We start from the raw sequence: 16,092 nt of genomic DNA, 5'->3' as shown, positions 1-16,092 counted from the left end.
CTAAGAATTGAGGCTCTTAATCCTATATCTGTGGGGAACTGAATTCTGCTTATAAGCTCAATGAGCTTAGAAGAAAATCTTGGGGTTCAAATCAGGTTACCATATATTTTTAAACATTTCCTGAATGCTCCAGAACTGGCTTGCTTTAATAGCTTTTGGCTACTGACATTCACATTTTAAGTACATTCCACATTACAAGCAGCCCTGTCACTGGCAGGAAACCAGCTTTGACCTTGTGGGTTTTGCATAGAAGAAGGAACAGACGACTTTCTGGATTTTTTTTTCTCTTTTCTTTTCTAAAAGGAGGGAGTTTGTCATAACAATGCTCCTAAGACACTTCTTACCAGATGCAAAGATTACCCATAAAGGTTTCCCCTTTCACTCTTTAGTGAGGAAATGGTACTGCCCCACCCAACCATTCTCACTCAAAATGCATTTGCAGCAAGAAGAATTGTATGCATCTCTCTGGCAATGACTATTTAAGAAACGCCTCCAAATAAAAATATATGGTGTCATGAAGTCAAGAGTCTCAGCCATAAGCACAGAAGAATGACTGCATGAGTAAGGAAATAAAACATCTAAATAAGCAGCAAGAGACTGGAAGGGGAGTGTCCTGAAAGAGTTGAGACTACCCAGATTATTTAGTACTGGCACAATATACCAATCAGGAGGAGTGGGCAGAAGATACAACTAAGACTCTACAGAAGGTCTGTATAACTTGGGGTTTAAAATTTTATGAATTTTGTGAAAAACAGATGAACAGACAAGCAAACATTTTGATTGCAGCCTTGTGACACCCTGCACAGAGGACTCATTTAAGTTATTGCTGAGCTCTTGATCCAGAAAACTGTAATAATATATACATGCTCTTATAAAGCTAAGTTGTGCAGTAATTATTACAGAGAAATAGAAATCTAATATAACCTCAAAGGAGACATCTCAGCTGAAAACCTACATCCATCTATATGTTTGTTGCTAGTCTTTAAGTCATCAGAATATAGACAATATTTCAAAACCATGCAAATCAGTAAGCTCTAGCAGGAAGGTAATTGTAATATATAAAAAAAAGTTTAATACTAGTTCAAAGAAATATGGGAATTTGGATATTTATGTATACCTGGAATTTTTGTCTATAGTTTGTTTACATATTTATTTAATTTTACTTGCTTTTTTGTTTTTTCTTCCTCCAGGATCTCAGAACTGTAATGCCTGGCACATTGTAGATACTCAGAAAATATTTATTTATTGAATAAATGAAAAAATGAAGAAAGAACCCATTGATAGTAAGAAGTTACACACAACAAACTGTAACAGGGTGGTCCCCAGGAAAGGGGGAGGTTCCAGGTTCCCTGCCTCACCCAAATGGAGGGTGGAGCTGAGCAGAGAGAGAAGTAGAAGCTGTAGAGGAGACTGAGAAGGAAGGAAGCAGGATGGAGAGACAGGAAGAGACTTGGAGGAGGCACATGAAATGGAGAGACATGTGAAGAAACTGTGCTTACCTTTTGGTCGTGGACTGGGTGACACAGATGTGGGTGAGAGACCCGTGGGGAGGTGACAATGGCAGCTTTAATCTTGATTTTGATTTTGCTCTTTTCCTTCCAGGCTTGTCTGGTTGTTTCTGACCTTCTTCTGTGGGTCCCCACTAGAAGATGCTTAAGACTTGTGGCAGGCTTTGGAGCCTTGCTCTGGGCCAATCCTGCTTGGGTGGACTTTTACCCTCGAGGGGACAGGTAACTTTGGGTGCTTGATTTAGAAACTAGATTCTTTGCCTTTCCTGTATTGTTTCCTAGTTGTATTAAAGTTCCTTCCCATTAAGGTCTCATATGTTTTGTGTTGATGCGGCGGATGGCAGAATCCATTTAGAATAGGCAGGTTTGCAGGGTTTGGGCTGCCCCTCTCCCTGCCCTGTAACAAAACCAGGACCCATATTTTCAAAGGCTCATATTTGAGTTGTCATGCATAGAACACAAAATAATTATGTTGAATGTGTTTAAAGATATGAAAGGGGATATAAAGCATAACAAAGAGAAAGAGGCACTCAAAACTGATCAAGTAGATTTGAAAAAATGATGTTATTACAAAATTAAAAATATAAAAATTAAAGTCAATGGATTTAAATAGCAAAGAGAAAAGATAAAGAATGCACCAGTAGATCTGAAGTTACTAAAACACTTTCTTCACAAATGCACATGGAACATTCTCGAGAATAGAACATATTCTGGGCCACGAAACATGTCTCAGAAAATATATGAAAATTGAAATTATATCAAGCATCTTCTCATATCACAATGCTATAAAACTAGAAATTAACAACAAAAAAATCCCTGAATAAATCAAAATATGTAGAGAAAAAACAAAATGTTTTTAAAAAACTCCTGGTTAATAAAGAAATCAAAAAGTATTTGGAAATTAATGAATATAGAGAGACAAGCTACCAGATCCTATAGGATACTCTAAAAGTATGATGGAAGTTCGTAATAATAGAGACCCAAATTTTAAAAAAGAAAAAAGAAAAATCTCAAACACTCTAACTTTACAGCTAAAGTAATTAGAAAAAGGAAAAAAAAAATAACAAAAATCAGTAGAAGGAAAAAAATAATAAAAATCAGAGGAGAAAAATATAGAAAACAAAAGACAGTCCAAAAGATCAGTGCAACCAAGAGCTGTTTCTTTGAGAAAATTAATAAAATTGACAATCCTTTAGCTTGTTTGTTTGTTTACATATTTATTTAGCTAGGCATACTAAAAAAAGTAAGGGAAAAAAAACCAAATAAATAGAATCAGAAACGAGAGAGAAGAAACTACAACAAATGATGTGGAAATACAAAGTACTTACAGAAATAGAAGAACTTATTATAATTGTCTTTATGAAAACAAACTAGACAACCTACAAGAAATGGACAAATCTTTAGATTCATACAACTTTCCAAGACTGAACTAGGAAGAAACACACAGCTCAAACAGTACAATCACATGTGCAGAAATTGAAAGAGTAATAAAAAGTCTCCCTAAGAATATATGCCCAGTTCCAGATGGTTTCTTCAGTGGATTCCATCAAACTCTAAAAAAGGACCTAATACCTATCTTATTCAAAATCTTCAAAAACAAATCAAAGACGGTGTAAAACTGCTAACACATTCTGTGATGCTAACATTACCCTGATCCCTAAATGAAACAAGCACAAAAATGAAAAACTATAGATCAATATCCTTGATAAAGACAGATGCAAATATCCTCAACAAAATCTTAGTGAATTGCATACAGCAATATCTTAAGAGAAACATCCACCACAAACAAGTAGGCTTTGTCCCAGGGATGCAAGCCTGGTTCAACACACGCTACTCAACCAACATCATTCACCACGTCAAAAAAAAGGGAGATAAAAATCACACAACCGTTTCAATGGATATTCAAAAATTGTTTGACAAGATTCAATATAGATTTGGGAGACCTAATATATAATGAGAATAAATGGAACTTAGCTAACATTATAAAGCCATACATGACAAACACTCAGCCAATGTCATATTCAATGGCAAAAGGCTAAAAGCATTTTTACTAAGATCAGGAACAAGATACGATGTTCACTGTCATTACTGTTTGACATACAATTGGAAATACTAGCCACTATCATTCAATAAAGTGTTGGAAGTCACAGCTGAGCAAGTAGGCAAGAAAAAGACATAAAGGGAATACAAATTGGAAAAGAAGATATGAAACTATTATTATTATTATTATATTTAAAGATTCATATTTTAAAGATTCAATGCAATAGCTACCTAATCCCCATTACTTTTTTTTCCGGGAAACTGAACAATTATAAAATTTGTATAGAATCACAATGCCCTTGAATAGCTAAAGGAATCCTGAGAGAAAAGTAGGAAAATGGAGCTATCACACTTTTGACTTCAAACTATACTACACAACCAACAGTATGGTGCTGAAACAAAAACAGAAATGCAAACCATGGGATAGAATGAAACCAGACTCATAATTAATTCCATACAAAAAACAATTAAAAGTGGATTAAAGATCTGGCTTTCAGAACTGAAAACATAAAATACTTGAAAGAAAATATATGGAACATGCTACTGGACATCTACCATAAAGATGTATTTGGGGCCACAACTCCAATGGTAAGGGAAATAAAAGCACAAATAAACAAGAGGAACTCCATCAAACTAAAAAGCTTTTATACCTCAAAAGAAGCTATTACAAAACCAAAAAGGCAACCTACTGAATGTGAGAAAATATTTGCACATCACACATGACAAGGGGCTGATTTCCACAGCAAACAAAATACTTCAACAATCTGACAACAACAAACACCAAACAACTCAATCGAAGAATGGGAAAAATATCTAAAAAGACATTTTTCTAAAGAAGACATTCACATGGCCTAAAGATATGAACATTTGCTATCACTATTATAAGGGAAATGCAAATCAAAATCACAATGATATATCAACTCATCCCTGTGAGAATGGCCCATATCAAAAATAACAGAAACAACAAATACTGTAACGGATGTGATGAAAAAGAAATTCTTATCCACTGTTGGTGGGAATACAAGTTGGCACAGCTTCCATGGAAAACGGGATGGATATTTCTTTTTTTAATAATTTATCTGTATATATTTTACATCATTGTTCATTTTTGTACAATGTTTGCTTTCTTTTCTCAGGTGTAGTCCCCATAGAATTTCCACCGCCAATTCACCTGTGCTCCGGGATGGGGATTTCTTAATAAAATGGAAATCCCATTTGATCTAGTGATTCTTCTGCTAGGTGGTTACCCCCAAATAAAAAAACTCTAATCTGAAAAGGTGTATGTTATGTTCACAGTAGCACTTTCCACAATCACCAAGTCATGGAACTAAATTATATTCCCATCTACAGACAAATGCATAAACAAACTGTGTAGCAGACACTCAATTAAAATGGAAGCGTCTTGGGACAAAAGCAGATGAATCTCAAGATGATTATGTTTAGTAAAATAAGTCAAAAAGTGAAAGATCAGGTGATTTCATTCATCTGTGGGACGTAAATAACCAAAACCAAAATACATATACTGGCAAAATAAAATCTTGCACTTAGTGAAAAAAATTACTGGATAGCAGAGTTAACAGGGGGCAGGGAAAACAGGATGGGGAGAGAAATTTATAGGTTACTGGTGAGTGGTTTGGTAGAATGGAAGGAAAGCCATGGCTACTAAATCACAACATAGAGTTAGGGACTTGAAAGTTTATACTTTAGGGCAAATGGCATAAGCCTGGTGAGAGTGTACTCTAACAAGACCCACTCTAGAACTCTGAACCTCTTCACTACACCTGCTCCTGACTCTCCACATCGCTGGTCCCTTCAAGAATGGACAGCAACCAGAAAGTGGCTTATGGACGAGAGACATAAATACCTGGTCAGGAAAAAGAAGGATGGGTGGTTAAGGATCAGGCAAGTAAAAATTCAGAAAATCTGTCTATGTGAGCCCTTCAAGAATAAACTCCTTGACAATAAAGTCTAGAGTCCATGAAGAGAAGGCAGCCCTTCCACATTTTACTTTAGTAAACACGTGAGTAGATGACACAAAAGTGAAAAAATATTCAATGACAGAAAGACCTCTAAGGTAATGCTTAGGTATTTTTTTCTGACAACTATGATTTTGAGTGTAGTGTAACTCACTTCTGTGACAGATTTCACGGCCCTATTTTGCTTGTTTCTGTGTGACTACAATGTTTCTAAGGTGTGTACAAATACAACATCATTTTCCATTGTTGGCTTTACTTATCCTTTCTGAGATTTGAGGTAAAATTGCCTATTCAACATCATGAATGAAAAATTGTTACATACTGGTCTACAGCTCTACATTAGGTGTGCAAGGAATTCAAATATACTTATAACATCTAGAATTACCCCCGAAGGCACAATCTTTTACATGGATTTATTATCAAAAGGTTCTCTTTGTGCACAGTCTCATTATCATATGTGTATATTTAATAAACTTACAGTACCAATAGCTTCCAGCTAATAATTACCTACACAAATTGTTCACATAGCTGTTCTCTTTTAATGCCAAATTCTATATGGAAGTTAGTGTTTTTTTCCTATTGCTATAAATTCAACTTACATTGTACATGTCTATGAACTTTTTTAAAATATATGAAATGAATATACAGTAACAATTTAATAAAATCACAAAATTCCATTTTGCCCTATCCTCTCAGGTCTTAAAATTCTCTCAGAAGTACAGGCATTCATTGTCTTAGCACTGATATAAATATAAAAAGCTTGAGGTGTGGGGGTAGAGAGAAGTGGGTAGGAGTGTTAAAGCTATTATTGCCTTTATTTGAAGGTAATCAAGACTTTTAAGAGCCAGTTACCTCCTCACAATAACCTGTTACTACCTTCCTCTCCTTTAAACAATACCAAGTTCCAAATGATTATTAACATGTGTCTTAATATAAGCTGAAGATGAATAATATTCTATTTCAGTGAGGCATTCCTATCATAGCAAAATTTAGCCCCAAGATATTATCAGATGGGAGAATTAAGACATTGGTTCTTTCAGATTTTTAAGAAAATCAAGCCTCTGATGCTTATAATAGTTTATGAACTATAATATGAAATATAAGGGGAAAGAACACTATTAATTTGCTTATCTTAGGCTTATTGTATCTTAAGATATAAGATAATGGAGAAGCTCTTTTTTAAAAAAATCACTTATTAAAAAGCACCACTCCACAGGTGCGGGAATGTGAAAGGACCTCACAGCCCTAATATATTAAGAAAAGTATTCATGCAAAGGGACCTGAATATATGTTATATCAAACACTTTAATGGTAGGAGTATTATTTTAAATGTTTGTTTAGAAGCTAAGATTTTCCTGAAGAGAATTTTTTATTTTTGCTTCATATAGAAATTGGCTCTCAATTTATTGGCAAAATGAAGAACTTGGTGTTGTGGTATTTGTAAATCTACAGCATGGGGATTTAAGTACTTATTTCTAATACATAAGTGCTAATAGTGTTGGCCCACCTTTCAGATGATGTAGGCTTGAGAATCACACTGGGTCCTAAACCTTACTGGGCCCTGGAGAGATCTATTATATTCTGCATATTGCATTTTGCTATGTTGTGAATCATCAATAATCTCACATTTTAATTTATAGGCAAATCCATTGGGTATATTACCTCCTATGTTTCCTGAAACATATCCCTTTAAGGATAGCTTTTCCTAAGTGCTTAAATATAAATTATGGAATATTATGAGATGCTGAATGAAGAAACTTAGATATTTTGGAGGGAATACTTTGCTATTTGACTAATGAAACAACTTTCAAACATGATGGTTTATTTAAATGCAAGAATGAAAATGGTCCGATCCTCTGGATAACTGGCTTAGAATCAGACTATTTTAGCCAATTTTTATTTTGAAAAATGTCCAACCTATAAAAAATTAACAATAATAATACTTAACAATCTTTACATTAAACAATTAACATTTGCAACATTTGCTTAACTCTTTTCCCCATATTAAAAGTTTGTTGAACCATTTGAAAGGAAGTTGCAGAGATTATAAGATTTTACCTCTAAATACTTTCTAATATATCCTCTCTCCCAAAATACATATTCTTATATAATCTAAATATAATTATTATAGGTTATATTACTTTATGATCTACAGCTCCAAATGAGATTCCTCCAATTGTCCCAATATTATGCTTCATAACTATCTGTTTCCATTCAGTATCTAATCTAGAAAATACCTTGTAGTTAGTTAGCTGCCATGTCTTCTTTAACCCTAAACAATTTCCCAGGGTAATTTTAATGACTTGACATTTTTGAAGCATCCAGGGTGGTTATTCTGAAGAATAACTATCAATGTGAATCTGTCTGATTTTTTCCTAGTGACTGGATTTAAGTAGCACATTTGAGGTAGAATAATTTCAGAGGAGGATGTATGTCTTACTTCATCTGTGTATCTTATATCAAGAAGGACAAGATGTCCATTTGTCTCATTAGCATTGACATAGAGTGTGATCACATGGTTAAACTGGTGTCTGCCATATTTCTTCCTATAAAGCTATTTTTTCCTCTTTATAATTAATAAGCAACCTATGGAATGAGATGTAGAGCTAATGTGACTGTCCTGTCCACATCAACCATTGACCCAGTGGCAGATAGTCCTTTGTATATTTCTATTATAGTAGTTGCAAAAAGGTCACTGTAATGCTGTTGTTTAATTATGAGCTTATATTCTTTAGGGAAACAGTTTATCTCTCTACCCAATCTCATCTGTACAGTATACACACACACCATGGGCTCATGTAATCTTTTCTTATTTACTGCACTCTAAATTGTACATACATTATTACTTCTTATGTTCAAATGGTGCCAGATTGGCCAGTGGGAGCCCTATAAATCTTATTCTTATTGTCCTTTTGAGGGTTCCCCATCCATTCTGGGAGCATATCCTTGTTTTGTGTCACAAAGTATTCCAGGTTTATTAGATTGTCCCATAAAACAAGTTGAAGCAAGGCTTAAATTAAAAAAAAAAAGACTAGCTAAACTCAATTTTAATGCAGTGATTTGAAAGTAGGCACAAATACTAGAATAATAACTAGAGTATAGGAAGTGCCACTTGGCATGGTATATCTCTTTTTTAACTATTTAAGCCATAGTTTGAAGTCTTTGTGTATAATTTTAGAAATAAGAACTTCTAATTTTATAATCTCTATGTTATTCCTCTATGTGATTTATTCTTGTTTTAATTTTTGTTCCCTCTCATCTCTTTTATCTCCATATGGGAACTACACAGATATGTAGCCTTCAGAGGATTTTCTTTTTCTTTTCTCCAGCATGGAACAATCTTGGATCACTGTCTATACACAGATTACACAGAAAAAACAACCATAAATTAAAACCTCTTAAAATTCCTGGATTTATCAAGGACTTTCATTCATTAGGGGAAAAAATTTAAATAGATGTCTAGGTTTTGGGAGGTTTTCTTGGTAAGAACTTCAAAGGGCCAATCTCACTTCTAAGCAAATAAAGAACTACTCAAATCACATCCAAATCATGGATATGAAAGAGAAAGGAAAAAATGTAATATAATAGGGTGTTCACAAAAGAAAAAAATGGAGGTATGAACAAGGGACAGAGTAAATACAGAGTAGAATAGCTATCTGTGGGCAAATCTCTCCTGCCTACATAGCAAAAAAAAACAACCATCACTCACATGTATACCTCATCAGTTCATCATCACTATCCCTAGACCAACCCAGGCTGTTTTGGGGCAGAGAAGAAGGGAATCCATGGACTGGATGAGCCATTCTTGGAAGATAAACTAAAGAAAGGCTTAGGCTCCAGGGGACCTGGACTGGCACAGAGGACCTACATTACCCTGATGCCTAACCAGACAAGGACAGCACAAAAAAAAAAGAAAGAAAGTTAGAAAGAAAGAAAACTATAGACTAGTACTTCTGATGAACAAAAATGCAGAAATCCTCAACAAAATCCTGGTAAATCAAATGCAACAATGTATTAAGAGAATTACACATCATGACAAAAATGGGATTCATTCAAGTGATGTAGTATCGGTTCAACATATGCAAGTCAATTCCATTCACTACATCACCAAAATATCACATATTTCAATAGATGCTGAAAAAGCATTTGACAAGATATATGCCCACTTGTGATTAAAAAACTTATCTCAATAAATTGGGATAAAAGAGACATATCTCAACACAATAAATGCCATACATGACAAAACAACAACTAATTCATACTCAGTAGTGAAAAACTGATAGCTTTTTTATAAAGATCAGAAACAAGACAACGGTATACTGTCACTCAATACAGTGTAGTTAGGCAAGAATAAGATATCCCTGTCCCACTCAAGGGTTGGTGGAGCTGAGCAGGGAGAGAAAAAAGCTGGAGAGGAGACTGCAGAGGGAAGGAAGCAGGATGAAGAGCAAGAAAAAGACATGGAGCAGAGAGACATGTGAAAAAGCTACATTTGCTTTTTTTGTCCTGGACTGGTTAAAAAACAGATGTGTGAGAGACCCATGGGGAGGTTAACAACAACAGCTTTTATCTTGATTTCGATTATGCTCTTTTCCTCCCTGACTTGTCTGGCTGTTTCTGACCCTTTTTATTGGGTCACCACCAGAAGGTGTTTTAGACTTGTGGCAGACTTGTGGGCCTTGCTTTGGACCAATGCTGTTTGGCTTGACATTTACCCGAGGGGATGGATAACTTCAGGCGCTTTATTTAAAACTTAATTGTCTTTGTGGTATTGCACACTAATTGTATTAAAGTTTCTTTTCATTAAAGGACTTATATGTTTTGTCTTAATGTGGTGGATGACAGAACCTATTTAGAGCAGGCAGGTTTGAGGATTCTGGGGTGTCCCTCTACCTGCCCTGTAACAAAAGGATTCCAAGTTGGAAAAGCAAAAATAAGCCAAAACAAATATGGACATTAGTCTATGACAAAGGAGCCAAAATCATACAATGGAGAAAAGAAAGGCTCTTCACAAATTGTGTTGAGAAACAGTCACATGCAAAAAAAAAAAAAAAAAAAAAAAAAAGAAAGAAAGAAAAAAAAATGACACTGGGTTATTATTTAACTCCAAATATAAAAATTCAAAATGGAGTAAAAACTTTGATATCAGGCCTGAAATGAAAAATACATTAAAAAAAAACTATAAGTGATATCCCCCTAGCCACCAACTCTGAGATTTATTTGAGGACTCAGCCCCAGTGGCAAGGGAAACAGCAAAAATAAACAAGTGGAACTATACCAAACTAAATGCTTTTGTTTAGAAAAAGAAACCACCACAACAAAGATAACCTATGGACTGGGAGAAGATATTTGTGTATCATACATCCAACAGGGGGTTAATTAAAAAAAAAATTAATAAATAAAAGAACTCATCAACTCAACAACAGAAAAACATCCCAATCAAAAAAATGGGATAAAAGCCCTAAATAGACTCATCTCAATCCAGAAGGCCCACTTGTCATGAAAAAATGTTCCATGTCACTTATTGTGAAAAATGCAAATCTAAACCACAATGACCTATCACTTCATTCCTGTGAGAATGGTCTATGTTAAAAGACTGCAAACAACAAATGTTGGTGAAGATTTTGAGAAAACCTAACACTCATTTATTATTGGTGGGAATGTAAATTGATACAGTCTCTATAGAAAACAGAATGGATATTCCTTAATAAACTAAAAAATTGAAACACCATGTGACTCAGCAATATCACTCGTAGGTATTTACTCAAAGAATATAAAAACACTAGTAAAAATGGTTATTTCAGACTGTATCACAGAATTATCTACAATAGCCAAGACATGGGGCCAACCTAAATGCCCATTGTTAGATCACTGGCCCAACAAATTACGAAATATACTCAATTGAATACTACACAGCTATGAAAAAAGATGAAACTGTCCCTTTTGGCACAAAAGGGATAGAACTTCAGGTGATTATGCTAAGTCAGAAAATGAAAGATAATTACCAGATGGTTTCACTCATTTGTGAACTATAAATAAAACTGGTGAAACACAACAAAAATAATTCTTGGACTGTGAAAAATAGTGTGGCTACTAAAGGGGTGGAGTGGAGCTGGGATAGCTGAATAATGAACTGGCACTTTTGCAGAGGGGGAGTGAAACGTGCATATGCTGAGGTGTGACGTTATGTCAACAAATGGCAAATCAATAAAATTTGAGGTTTTTTAAAAAATGGGACCCCATACCTTGCAAGCATTTACTTTTTTATTAGAATGCGAGGGGGGATATGTGTTTGTGTGTAGTGTACGTGCATTCATGTGCCCATGAAGGGTTAAAAATAGGGATGCACAGGCAAACATTTATTCAACCACTATTTAGTACACAAGTATTTCCAAGAAATATAAGGACTATCAAAACTAGATGGGTCCTTATTGAGCTATTATGCAAAGAGATGTGAATTTATAATCTTTTGTAACTTTGTAATGAAGGGTGTGGATTTACATAAATACAGATATATTTATGCATACCTATGTATGCATACTTACATAATAGAGACTTGGCTCAGTCTCCAGGAAAGTGAAGGCTCATTTGAGAAACTAACATTTGCTCTGCTATTTTAAGTGTTAACTTGAGTTAACTATGCAGTATTTGGGTATTTACCGGTGTAGGGACAGAAAAGAGCAAGGTGACTCAGCACAACTGGAAGCAAGACAGCCAGATGAAGGAGAGGTAAGGAGTGGGAGTATCAAAAGATGAGACTGGAAGAGTTTGCCTTTGCTGGATTTCAAAACATCAGGTACACAAAGCAAGGATAATTCATGTAAGTGTGTGAGTAAAAGGAGTGATTATTACCACTTTCGAAAACAATCTTCTGGCGGCCCATCACAGGATTGATTTGGAGGGGGAGCACTATCCACTGTCAGGAGACCCATAAGGTCCCTGTTGTTATCTACACAACGGATGGTGAAAGCTTAGATTTGGAAGGTGACCAAAAGGCTGGTGTGTAACATAATTTAGAGACAGAAACAATGACTGGGTAAAGGCTGTGACACAGAGTTGAGGAGAGGGACTGTCAGTGATAAAATCCATATTGAGAACTGGGGAATCCTGGACATTGGGTAGCGATGGGCAGATATCACATTTGATTTTTCCTTCAATATATCTTAAGATAGACAAGAAGAAATGCCAAATGCACAGCAGGATCCATTAGTGGTGAACTTAGGAGGACTTTTTGACCTGTAATTTCATGTTCCAGAGTGCTCTGCATAAAACATGTTAATAAATTTCAAGGAATTCTTATTGCATAGACTTTATGTATACATTTAGGAAAATTTAAGATGAATCAAAGTTCTAAGACATTAGAAGAATAATCTCTGCTACTTGATATTCCAGTAATTTGCAAATTCATTTATGTTCTAAATGCTGTTTATAATTCCCTACAAAATTTGAAAATATGACTTTGGTAAAATTCTAGCAAGTGGTATGGGTAAGCACAATATGTTAATGCTTAAAATGCTGAATAATCGGGCTTCCCTGGTGGCAGAAGAGGTTAAGTCTCAGCACTATGAAGCTATCCGCAGCCACTGTAGCACCAGTTCAAGCCCCACCCAGGGAGCAAACCCACATGACACAGCAGACCTCTCCTGTCTGTCCCGTCCACTGCTCTCCTTAGCATGTATTTCAGTCAATTTGCCTGTTCTGTTCCCCACTCTGTCTCTGATGAGTCCTCTCACCTCCCTGGCACCTCTGGCCTGTACCCAAGTTCTTGTATGCATAAATAAATCTTTAAAAAATATATTGGGGCCTCCTCTGGTGGCGCAGGTGGTTGAGCACTGTGCTGTGAAGCTATCTGAAGCCTCTGCAGCACCAGTTTGCTCCCTGCTGGCGGCGAGGGTCCCACATGGCGCAGCAGACCTCTCCTGTATCACCCGCTGCTCCACTCAGCAGTGTATTTCGTCAGTCTGCCTGTTCTGTTTCCCACTCTGTCTCCGGTGAATCCTCTCAACCTCCCGTGCATCTGACCTGTACCCCAGTTCTTGTATAAATAAATAAATCTTTAAAAAATATATATATTGAACAATCAGTCTACCTTGGGTTCCAGCTATAAATAACCAGTAAGGTCATCCCATTGCATCTAGCTGAATGCCAGTCCTGTTAAAGTAATAGAATCTCATTTTCTGATGGTAAAATTTCCTAATTGATAAGATTGCAAACGTTAGAAGGTAAAAGAGTGGAGATATTTACTGCTTTTAGTCCAATAATTTCTCTGATATGTAAACATTTTTAAAATACATCGAGAAAGCTGATAGAAGAATTGTCTTCATTTTAAATGTACTGTTCAAAGAATGCTGTGGGAAAATCAAATTTAGTTAGAAAATGTGTTTCTTAAAATTTGTGCATTTCAATGTAGAAATTACTGTTTTTTAAGTATATAATCAATGCCAACATTTTATCTAAATCTTTTTTTTTTGCGTAGAGTAACCCATAACTATGGGTCACAGCTCTAATTTCTTCTGTGATCAAAAGAAAACAACAAAAATGACTGAAAAAACCAAGCAAGCTTTACACTTACTTCTTCCTTCTGAAAGGAATGTTCAAGAATTGCATTCTTGGGCCTCCCCTGGTGGCCCAGCGGTTGAAAGCTGGACTGCAAAACTGCCCACAGCCTCTGCAGCACTGGCTCAATCCCGGGCTGTCTGGCGAGGGTCCCACATGGTGCGCAGACCTCTCCTGTCGCGCCAGCTACTCCCCTCAGCAGTGTATTTCGGTCCATCTGCCTGTTCTGTTCCCGCTCTGGCTCTGGTGAATTCTCTCACTCTCCCACGCTTCTGACTGTATCCAGTGCTTGTTTAAATAAATAAATAAATCTTTTTTTTTTTTTTAAAAAAGAATTGCATTCTTCATCTGAATTGCCAGAGTTGTGCATTTGGTTTTCCCATTTTCAACTACATCTATTAAAGGCTTCTGAAATTTCTTTCATGATATTAACAGTGTATTTTTTCCCCTTAACTACATTTTTTTAGTGTTTTAGATTTCAGTTTAAAGTAGCACTGAAGTAGTATATTAAAGGGAGACACTACAAACTTTGTGACTGGAATGTGCCTACCTGCTTATTCTAACAACAATTTCCTCTTGAATAGAGCAGTTAACAGTATAAAGAGAAAGGAAGACTTTGCTTTCACTTATTTTACCTCAATTCCATACAAGAGTAAAACGCATAACAAGAAAAAGCAGATATTCCAATAAAATGTTACTGCCTATATAGATCTTTGTACCGCTCAAACGAAAGAAGCTCCTTATTTTCCTTATCATCACCACTATCAAACAATCTCAATTTCATCTTCTCTCAATTCCCATTGCACCACTATACTCTTATTAGAAATTGTAACAAAAGTAGACCAAATAAAGTTAGGGGTCAGTATGGGGTTGAGTGTTGGGTCATTCAATTGACCAAGAAGCTTCCAGTAAGAATGAACACTATACAGCAAAACAATCATAGATCAAAATCATGTTCTATACAATGCTGCATCTCCTTTGTGGAAAAAGCTGCTTCCATCGATTTGGTAAAATACACCCTTCTATGTAGAAAATCTTATGACTGAGTCAAAGCAATTGGTTATTCTCAAAATATACACACACATAGAGACATACTATGATTTAATTCTTAATTGTTAAGTGTTTACACTTAAAAGTGTCTTTGGTCCGTCTGCCTGATCTGTTCCCCGCTCTCTCTGGTGAATTCTCTCACCCTCCCATGCCTCTGACCTGTACCCCAGTTCTTGCATAAACAAATAAAACGTTAAATTTTTTTTTTAAAAAGTGTCTTACTTTAAAAAGAGTAAGATATGAAATGATACAAACAACATCTAAAATGGACTACAACCAAAATGAAAATGCATACATTATGCAAAAATGAAAAATGATGTAAGAATTATATAAAATAAAATAATTTATTAAAAATTTTTTAAATAATAAATAAAATGGACTACAAGTGGAAAATAAAAACAAATCTTACAATTTGGTAAATTCAAGATTCTTGCCATAGAAAATACTGAAATGACATTTCATATTAACTCTTAATTTTTTAAGAGCAGGTCTTACATTATGGTCTAATAGATGGAACAATAGAAGTAGGCAAATGTGGATTTTAGTCCCAATTCCCTCCTTGCTTCACTCGCCTTATGAATACGGATAATCTTCAACCCATCCAATCACTCCGCAAGTATTATATATTTTGCAAAGAGAAGAGCTGTTGGTATGCTTTTAGGTGTCAATAGTGTATAGACTAAATACAGCTAAGACAGACAGCAGAGTAATCTATAATTCCCCTACCCCAATTCCTCTCTGCTAGCACAGAACACATTTATTTTAAGCAATACCAAACAATCTCATAAAATTATTTACTTGGGTTGGTAACAGATTTTGGCCTCTTTCATGAACATACTTCCCAGCACTGTTTTATGGTACAACTCCCAATAGCAGACCAGTGCAGTTATTTATTTGCATAAATATCTTTCAGGAAAATTAAAAATGCACTCTTAAATGATCTCCTTTCCTTATTTAGTACC

The 16,092-nt window shown here is 35.4% G+C and overlaps 1 protein-coding gene across 3 annotated transcripts in view; it reads right to left on the bottom strand.

Moving 5' to 3' along the window:
- CHST9 (carbohydrate sulfotransferase 9) overlaps nt 1-16,092 on the bottom strand; it is a 263,796-nt gene that overhangs the window by 231,742 nt on the left and 15,962 nt on the right. Inside the window, exon 2 of one of the 3 annotated variants that reach the window (XM_054694117.1) lies at nt 1,500-1,905. The exons of the other annotated variants lie outside the window; for them this stretch is intronic. The gene's annotated coding sequence lies outside the window, so the exon portion shown is untranslated. The remainder of the gene's footprint in view (nt 1-1,499; nt 1,906-16,092) is intronic. 3 annotated transcript variants of the gene reach the window in all.

The sequence above is a fragment of the Talpa occidentalis genome, unplaced genomic scaffold (assembly GCF_014898055.3).
Source record: "Talpa occidentalis isolate TD23 unplaced genomic scaffold, MPIMG_talOcc4v2.1 talOcc4.13, whole genome shotgun sequence".
NCBI classification, from domain to species: Eukaryota; Metazoa; Chordata; class Mammalia; order Eulipotyphla; family Talpidae; genus Talpa; species Talpa occidentalis.
This window is presented reverse-complemented; position numbering and strand designations above follow the sequence as displayed.